Source organism: Salmo trutta, chromosome 2, assembly GCF_901001165.1.
Source record: "Salmo trutta chromosome 2, fSalTru1.1, whole genome shotgun sequence".
In the NCBI taxonomy this organism is placed as follows: domain Eukaryota; kingdom Metazoa; phylum Chordata; class Actinopteri; order Salmoniformes; family Salmonidae; genus Salmo; species Salmo trutta.
This window is the reverse complement of record NC_042958.1, coordinates 66,468,468-66,475,800: the sequence shown is the minus strand read 5'-3', so window position 1 is coordinate 66,475,800 and position 7,333 is coordinate 66,468,468. Positions and strand designations below refer to the sequence as shown.

Here is a 7,333-nt window from a genome sequence, read left to right as displayed (position 1 = left end):
TTTATCTGTGATGGCAAATGTATCATATAAAGCTGTTTAGGTGTAACATTGCGGTCTGGAAAAAGCTCCTTCCAATGCTTCAAATGATTTACAATGAGTAACTTCAACCTAGACACAGTCACAATGGAAAGAACAGGTGCAAATACTATCTGTACAATCTCTATTAGCTCAATTGTCAGTCGTATATATGCATTGACTTCCAAACTCTCCAAAACAAATGGCAATATCCTTAGCAGGACAAGCATTTGCCCAGATGACTGTTTTAGTTTTCCATCACTTGACGTTAATGTACTAACAGAAATTGGGGATGGCCGATCGCTAACATCTAGAGGGGAATAAGAGAAACCAAGAATAGCAGAATTCACTGAGTCCAGATCAATCTGTCCTGACACCACAAGACGATTCAAAATACATTGAGGCTATGCCCTCCAGAATTACATGCATAATGTCTTGCGGAGTTTGTTGTATGATATCAAAGGCTGAGAATTCAACTAACTTGCTCCTTCTATTGATCCCATATGTTGTTCTCAGGCTGTTGCGAAGCAAGTCAGTCTGTGCCTTTTCTATTTCATCACACTGTCTGACATGCTTCTCCAATGTCCTTTCAGTATATGCATCCTCATTGAAGTGTGACTGCATGTCCTCAAAAGAACACTCAGTGTCTGCACTTACTGTAGGCAAAGCCCATACCCTCTGAACCCTGCTAGTTCATGTTGTGCCAGGGTGTCTCCAGACAGAGAGACCATGGCACCATATATCGTTTTCTCGCCGTTAATAGTTAGCATTTTAACCCCACTGTACAATGAATGCATCCATGTCTTCCTTGATTCTATTCAATATTACATCTACACCAGATTGACAGAGGTCTGCTGATCTAGCCATGGCAAGTAGCCTGATAGCAGCCAGTTTAGACCTGTATTTTGGATTCATATATCCTAGGGTGTAGTACACCATTAACAACTTGTTTTTTGATGCAAAGGATCCTAGTGGATTACAGATCCAGATGACAGATTCTCTGAAAATAAGGGATGTGATTTTAGAAGAGCACCATCAATAATTTAATTTAATTTAAAAAAAATGTAATCTTTAATTTAACAGGGAAAACAGACTGAGACCTGGATCTCTTTTACGGCTGTTGACATGTACAGTTTTAGGTTTACAGACAAGAACATTTCAAACATACAAAACAAAGACACAATTCAACAGAAACAATCACAGACAACATCATATTGATCCTCCATAACATTTTTGACATGGGCAAGGGACACCAGAGTGTCTAACTTAAGTTGGATCTGCAGTTTGTTCCATAAATAAGGTGCAAAGGAACTAAAGGCAGTCCTACCCAACTCTGTGGAGACCACAGGAGTCTCTAATGTAATCCACATCTGTGATCTGGTTTTAAAATTAGTATATCTAGTGGAAATTAATGATGATATATATGGAGGTAGATTTAAAAGAAGTGCTTAATAAATAAACAAGAGAGCATGTTGCTCTCGCCTCACAGATAGAGAGGCCCAACCCACATGCTGATAAAGGATACAGTGATGAGTTTTGTAACTATCACCCGTGATAAACCTGAGTGCACAATGGTAAATAGCATCCAGTGGTTTTAATGTGTTTGCCGATGCATGCATATAGATAATATCACCATAATCTAAAACGGACATAAAAGTAGCCTGCACAATTTGTTTTCTATTTACGGAGGACAGACAAGCCCTGTTTCTGTCAAGGAACCCTATCTTGAATTTGAGCTTTTTTCCCAATTCAGTAACATGGTTTTTAAAAGAAAGCCTATCATCTCACTATACCCCTAAGTATTTATATGCAGAGACCTGTTTGATTTGAGTACCATCCAAGCTAGTGATTACAAAAGTGTTTCTAACTGAGAGTTTAGACCTAGAAAAGAACAGGACGTTTGTTTTCTTAGCGTTTAAAACAAGTTTAAGCTGTAAAGGAGACCCCTGTAGTATCCTAAAATCAGACTCCAACTGCATTAAAGCTTGGTCCGCTGTTGGAGCAATAGAGTACATCACTGTGTCATCTGCATATAAATGGAATTTACAATATCTGACATCATCCCCAATGTTTTTTATATAAAGTGAGAACAATAGTGGGCCAATTATTGAACCCTGAGGGACCCCTTTAAGTAACTGTAGGGGGTCAGACTTGACCCCGTCGACCATGACGGCCTGAGTTCTATCTTTAAGATAGTCATAAAACCATCGGCAGGCATCAGTGCCCAGTCCTATAGATGACAGCTTACTCAAAAGGATAGCATGGTCTACAGTGTCAAAAGCTTTTGACAAATCTACATGGGGGTAGCATGCTTACTTGGTTTGCCAACTTTCCAATTCAAATGAACGTTAGCTAACGTTAGCTTGCTAAGGAGAAAGATAGACGGGTGTAAACAAATGAACATTACCTTTTAATTCTGCGGTTGATATATGGTCCATGCCTGGATATGTGTCATCCATTCCATCTTCATTCATGGTGTTGTTAGATGACTCAAAGATTTGGACCGTATTTGACTTTTTAGTTTTTTAGGCCTCTCTTATTTAGCTAGATAATGTGATGAACGTACGTCAGTTAAGCAATATCACAAGAGAGGGAGTGCTGAATATCAGCACGGCTGTGATTCGGTCGTAGGTACGAGGCCGCAGGCCAAAGATAATAATATTCAGTATAACAGCACGACCTCGAGTGTGATATTGCTTTTATACAACACTTCTACAAGCGCAATTTCTTAGTTAACAGTAATAAGCAACAACAGATTATGATTTGTTTATTTATTTCATCATTTATTTGGCTCCGCCAACACACATAGTTCCCCAACTGGTCTGGGACTGGACTGTTGCCAAGCAACACATATACATTTTCCTCCACACTAGCTTGCTACTGCTACTTTGTGTAGGTCTACACGTTACCGTCCTCTCCTGACGACCATTCATCATTTAACTCAAATGTTATTTGTGGAAATATGTTCATATTTGCCGTGCGAAGTTTGTTACAATTTAAGATAGATAACGATTGTTAATGTAATTAACGGTTATTAGAACACCTGTAAAGCGGAGTGATACATGTATAGTTAAAAGTCCCAGTGGTGTTGTTCTCTACTCCAATAAATTACTTGGTTTTATTATAAATACTGAACATCATTTTCACTTCTTTCTGCCCTTTTCATCGAAAGCAGTGGGAACGTTTTACTTGCGTTTAGTAACGTTCAAGATGCTTTGACGGTGCGTTATCTGCTGCGTTTTTATTACTTTTTCATTGAAACTGTTATTGAGCCATATCAATAGATTTCACAGTCGCAGCCCTGATTTCTGGCTGCTCTGTGGTATTGACGGATGCACTGAGGAATATAGTGTACAATTCCTTCCATCATGTAAAGAGAAACCACCTTCAACACCTACTTGATTGCACCCGACCAGATGAACATCCATCGGAGGAAAGCCAAGCACCACCGGAACAAGTAAGTAGCTAGCTAGCATTTTTTTTGTTCTCTGGACTTAACATTTTTTTTTATGAACAGACGATACACGGACCAAAGTCATACTGTCCATTAGGCTATTCGATCATTGTAGCCATAATGACTCTTATGGCTAAAGCTGGGTTTATGTGAAATAATCGATGATAAATAGGAACAAAACACTTGAATAGCACTATTGGTGACACTAAATACAATTTCAAATCATCTGTTTCTTTGATGTGTGGTACACAGGACAACATTCAACCCGATAGTCTTCTAGCTAACTCCAGCATCACTGATCAGCAACTCCATCCATCTGACTCAGATGATGGGCAAAGGGGCATTGACCAACATGGAGCTGTCACAGTGCAACAGGTAAGTTACTCGGTTGGTGGCAATCTACTGAAATTTACCATATTTTTTTTACTTAGATTTACTAATAGCATTCATAGTCAGTCTTCACAACCACTTCTCCTGTCACAAACATTATACTTGTCATGAACTTGTAATGTCCAGCCTCAGGATACTACATTCAATGTCAACATTTTTTTTAGAATCTGACAACACATGCCACTGCTTTTGTGATAAATGCCAGAGCCAAGCATCATCTCTCACAGGTAAGATACTTTTTCTGAACAGAGCAGAGCATTTGGTTTGTTACATTATGCAGATCATTTTGTAGTGGTTCAGTGATGGTTGAGTTCATTCTCAGTGCTAGGTTGTCCACCTTACTATTGTTGATCCCTTATGTCCTTATGTTAATGAATATGTCATAAGAAAACCTGAATATCATAGGTATACATGATGGTGTGTTCCAACCTCCATGATTGATGACATCCCCACCTCTCTCACTGTCTCATTTTCAGAAAGGTGTGAATGACATTGTTGCTGGGGTACAGCAGTATCAATCATCACTATTGGACAACCTCAGGAAGCAGATGGAGGCAGTGCTAAAGAAGCATTCAGGAAGCACATCAGGTCAACTTGAAAAAGATGCAATGGATATAGTTGACAATTTCATTGACCCTTTTGCTGGCGTTGCAACATTTAGATAGGACAGTGTTACTAAGAAGCAGTTTACTGTTTGGACGCAGAGGAAATTCCAATTGCTGGAACCATATGCAGGATGAAATGTGGAGGATCAAAAGACATTTTCATCAAAGACAAATTATTTTATTATGTACCATTAGTCAAAAGTCTAGAGCAGTTCTTATCACACCCAAGGATTTTGTCTATGGTTGAAAAGGGACCCCGCAGGGCAAGTTTTTTTCATGACATTGTTGATGGTGCTCTTCTAAAATCACATCCCTTATTTTCAGAGAAACCAAATGCATTGCAGATTTTTCTGTACACGGATGAAATAGAGATCTGTAACCCACTAGGATCCTTTGCATCAAAAAACAAGTTGTTAATGGTGTACTACACCCTAGGAAATATGAATCCAAAATACAGGTCTAAACTGGCTGCTATCAGGCTACTTGCCATGGCTAGATCAGCAGACCTCTGTCAATCTGGTGTAGATGTAATATTGAATAGAATCAAGGAAGACATGGATGTATCCATATGTGAACTGATTGCTCCCTATCTATCGTCAGAGCTCGTGCTGCTAGGTGACCTAAACTGGGACATGCTTAATACCCTAGCCATCCTACAATCTTAGCTTGATGCCCTCAATCTCACACAAATTATCAATAAACCTACCAGGTACCACCCCAAAGCTGTAAACACGGGCAACCTCATAGATATCATCCTAACCAACTTGCCCTCTAAATACATCTCTGCTGTTTTCAACCAAGATCTCAGCGATCACGGCCTCATTGCCTGCAACCGTAATAGGTCAGCGGTCAAACGACCTCCCCTCATCACTGTCAAACGCTCCCTGAAACATTTCAGCGAGTAGGCCTTTCTAATCGACCTGGCCTGGGTATCCTGGAAGGATATTGACCTCATCCCTTCAGTAGAGGATGCCTGGTTATTTTTTTTCAATGCCTTCCTCACCATCTTAAATAAGCATGCCCCATTCAAGAAATTTAGAACCAAGAACAAATATAGCCCTTGGTTCTCTCCAGACCTGACTGCCCTTAACCAACACAAAAACATCCTGTGGTGTTCTGCATTAGCATCGAACAGCCCCCGTGATATGCAACTTTTCAGGGAAGTTAGAAACCAATATACACAGGCAGTTAGAAAAGCCAAGGCTAGCTTTTTCAAGCAGAAATTTGCTTTCTGCAACACAAACTCAAAAAAGTTCTGGGACACAGTAAAGTCCTTGGAGAATAAGAGCACCTCCTCCCAGCTGCCCACTGCACTGAGGATAGGAAACTCTGTCATCACCGATAAATCCACTATAATTGAGAATTTCAATAAGCATTTTTCTACGGCTGGCCATGCTTTCCACCTGGCTCCCCCTACCCCGGTCAACAGCACCGCACCCCCACAGCAATTTCCCCAGCCTTCCCCATTTCTCCTTCTCCCAAATCCAGTCAGCTGATGTTCTGAAAGAGGTGCAAAGTCTGGACCCCTACAAATCAGCCGGGCTAGAGAATCTGGACCCTTTCTAAAATGATCTGCCGAAATTGTTGCAACCCCTATTACTAGCCTGTTCAACCTCTCTTTCGTGTCATCTTAGATTCCCAAAGATTGGAAAGCAGCTGCGGTCATCCCCCTCTTCAAAGGGGGATACACTCTTGACCCAAACTGCTACAGACCTTTATCTATCCTACCCTGCCTCTCTAAAGTCTTCGAAAGCCAGGTCAACAAACAGATTACCGACCATTTCGAATGCCACCGGACCTTCTACACTATGCAATCTGGTTTCAGAGCTGGTCATGGGTGCACCTGAGCCACGCTCAAGGTCCTAAACGATATCTTAATCGCCATCGATAAGAAACAATACTGTGCAGCTGTATTCATTGACCTGGCCAAGGCTTTCGACTCTGTCAGTCATCACATCCTAATCGGCAGACTCAACAGCCTTGGTTTCTTAAATGATTGCCTCGCCTGGTTCACCAACTACTCTGATAGAGTTCAGTGTGCAAATCAGAGGGCCTGTTGTCCGGGCCTCTGGCAGGCTCTATGTGGGTGCCACAGGGTTCAATTCTTGGGCCGACTCTTTTCTCTGTATACATCAATGATGTCGCTCTTGCTGCTGGTGAGTCTCTGATCCACCTCTACGCAGACGACACCATTCTGTATACTTCGGGCCCTTCTTTGGACACTTTGTTAACTACCCTCCAGACGAGCTTCAATGCCACACAACTCTCCTTCCGTGGCCTCCAACTGCTCTTAAATACAAGTAGAACTAAATGCATGCTCTTCAACCGATTGCTGCCTGCACCTTCCTGCCCGTCCAGCATCACTACTCTGGACGGTTCTGACTTAGAATATGTGGACAACTACAAATACCTAGGTGTCTGGTTAGACTGTAAACTCTCCTTCCAGATTCATATCAAACATCTCCAATCCAAAGTTAAATCTAGAATTGGCTTCCTATTTCGCAACAAAGCATCTTTCACTCATGCTGCCAAACATACCCTTGTAAAACTGACCATCCTACCGATCCTCGACTTCGGCGATGTCATTTACAAAATAGCCTCCAATACCCTACTCAATAAATTGGATGCAGTCTATCACAGTGCCATCCGTTTGTCACCAAAGCCCCATATACTACCCACCACTGCGACCTGTACGCTCTCATTGGCTGGCCCTCGCTTCATACTCGTCGCCAAACCCACTGGCTCCAGGTCATCTACAAGACCCTGCTAGGTAAAGTTCCCCCATATCTCAGCTCGCTGTTCACCATAGCAGCACCCACCTGTAGCACGCGCTCCAGCAGGTATATCTCTCTGGTCCCGCCCAAAGCCA

The 7,333-nt window shown here is 41.7% G+C and overlaps 1 long non-coding RNA gene across 1 annotated transcript; it reads left to right on the top strand.

Moving 5' to 3' along the window:
- The first annotated feature begins 2,319 nt into the window (after positions 1–2,319).
- LOC115161117 (uncharacterized) lies at positions 2,320–5,080 on the top strand. The gene is made up of 3 exons (XR_003869179.1): positions 2,320–3,472; positions 3,722–3,844; positions 4,336–5,080. It is a non-coding gene; the product is annotated as an uncharacterized LOC115161117 (long non-coding RNA).
- Positions 5,081–7,333: the final 2,253 nt, after the last annotated feature.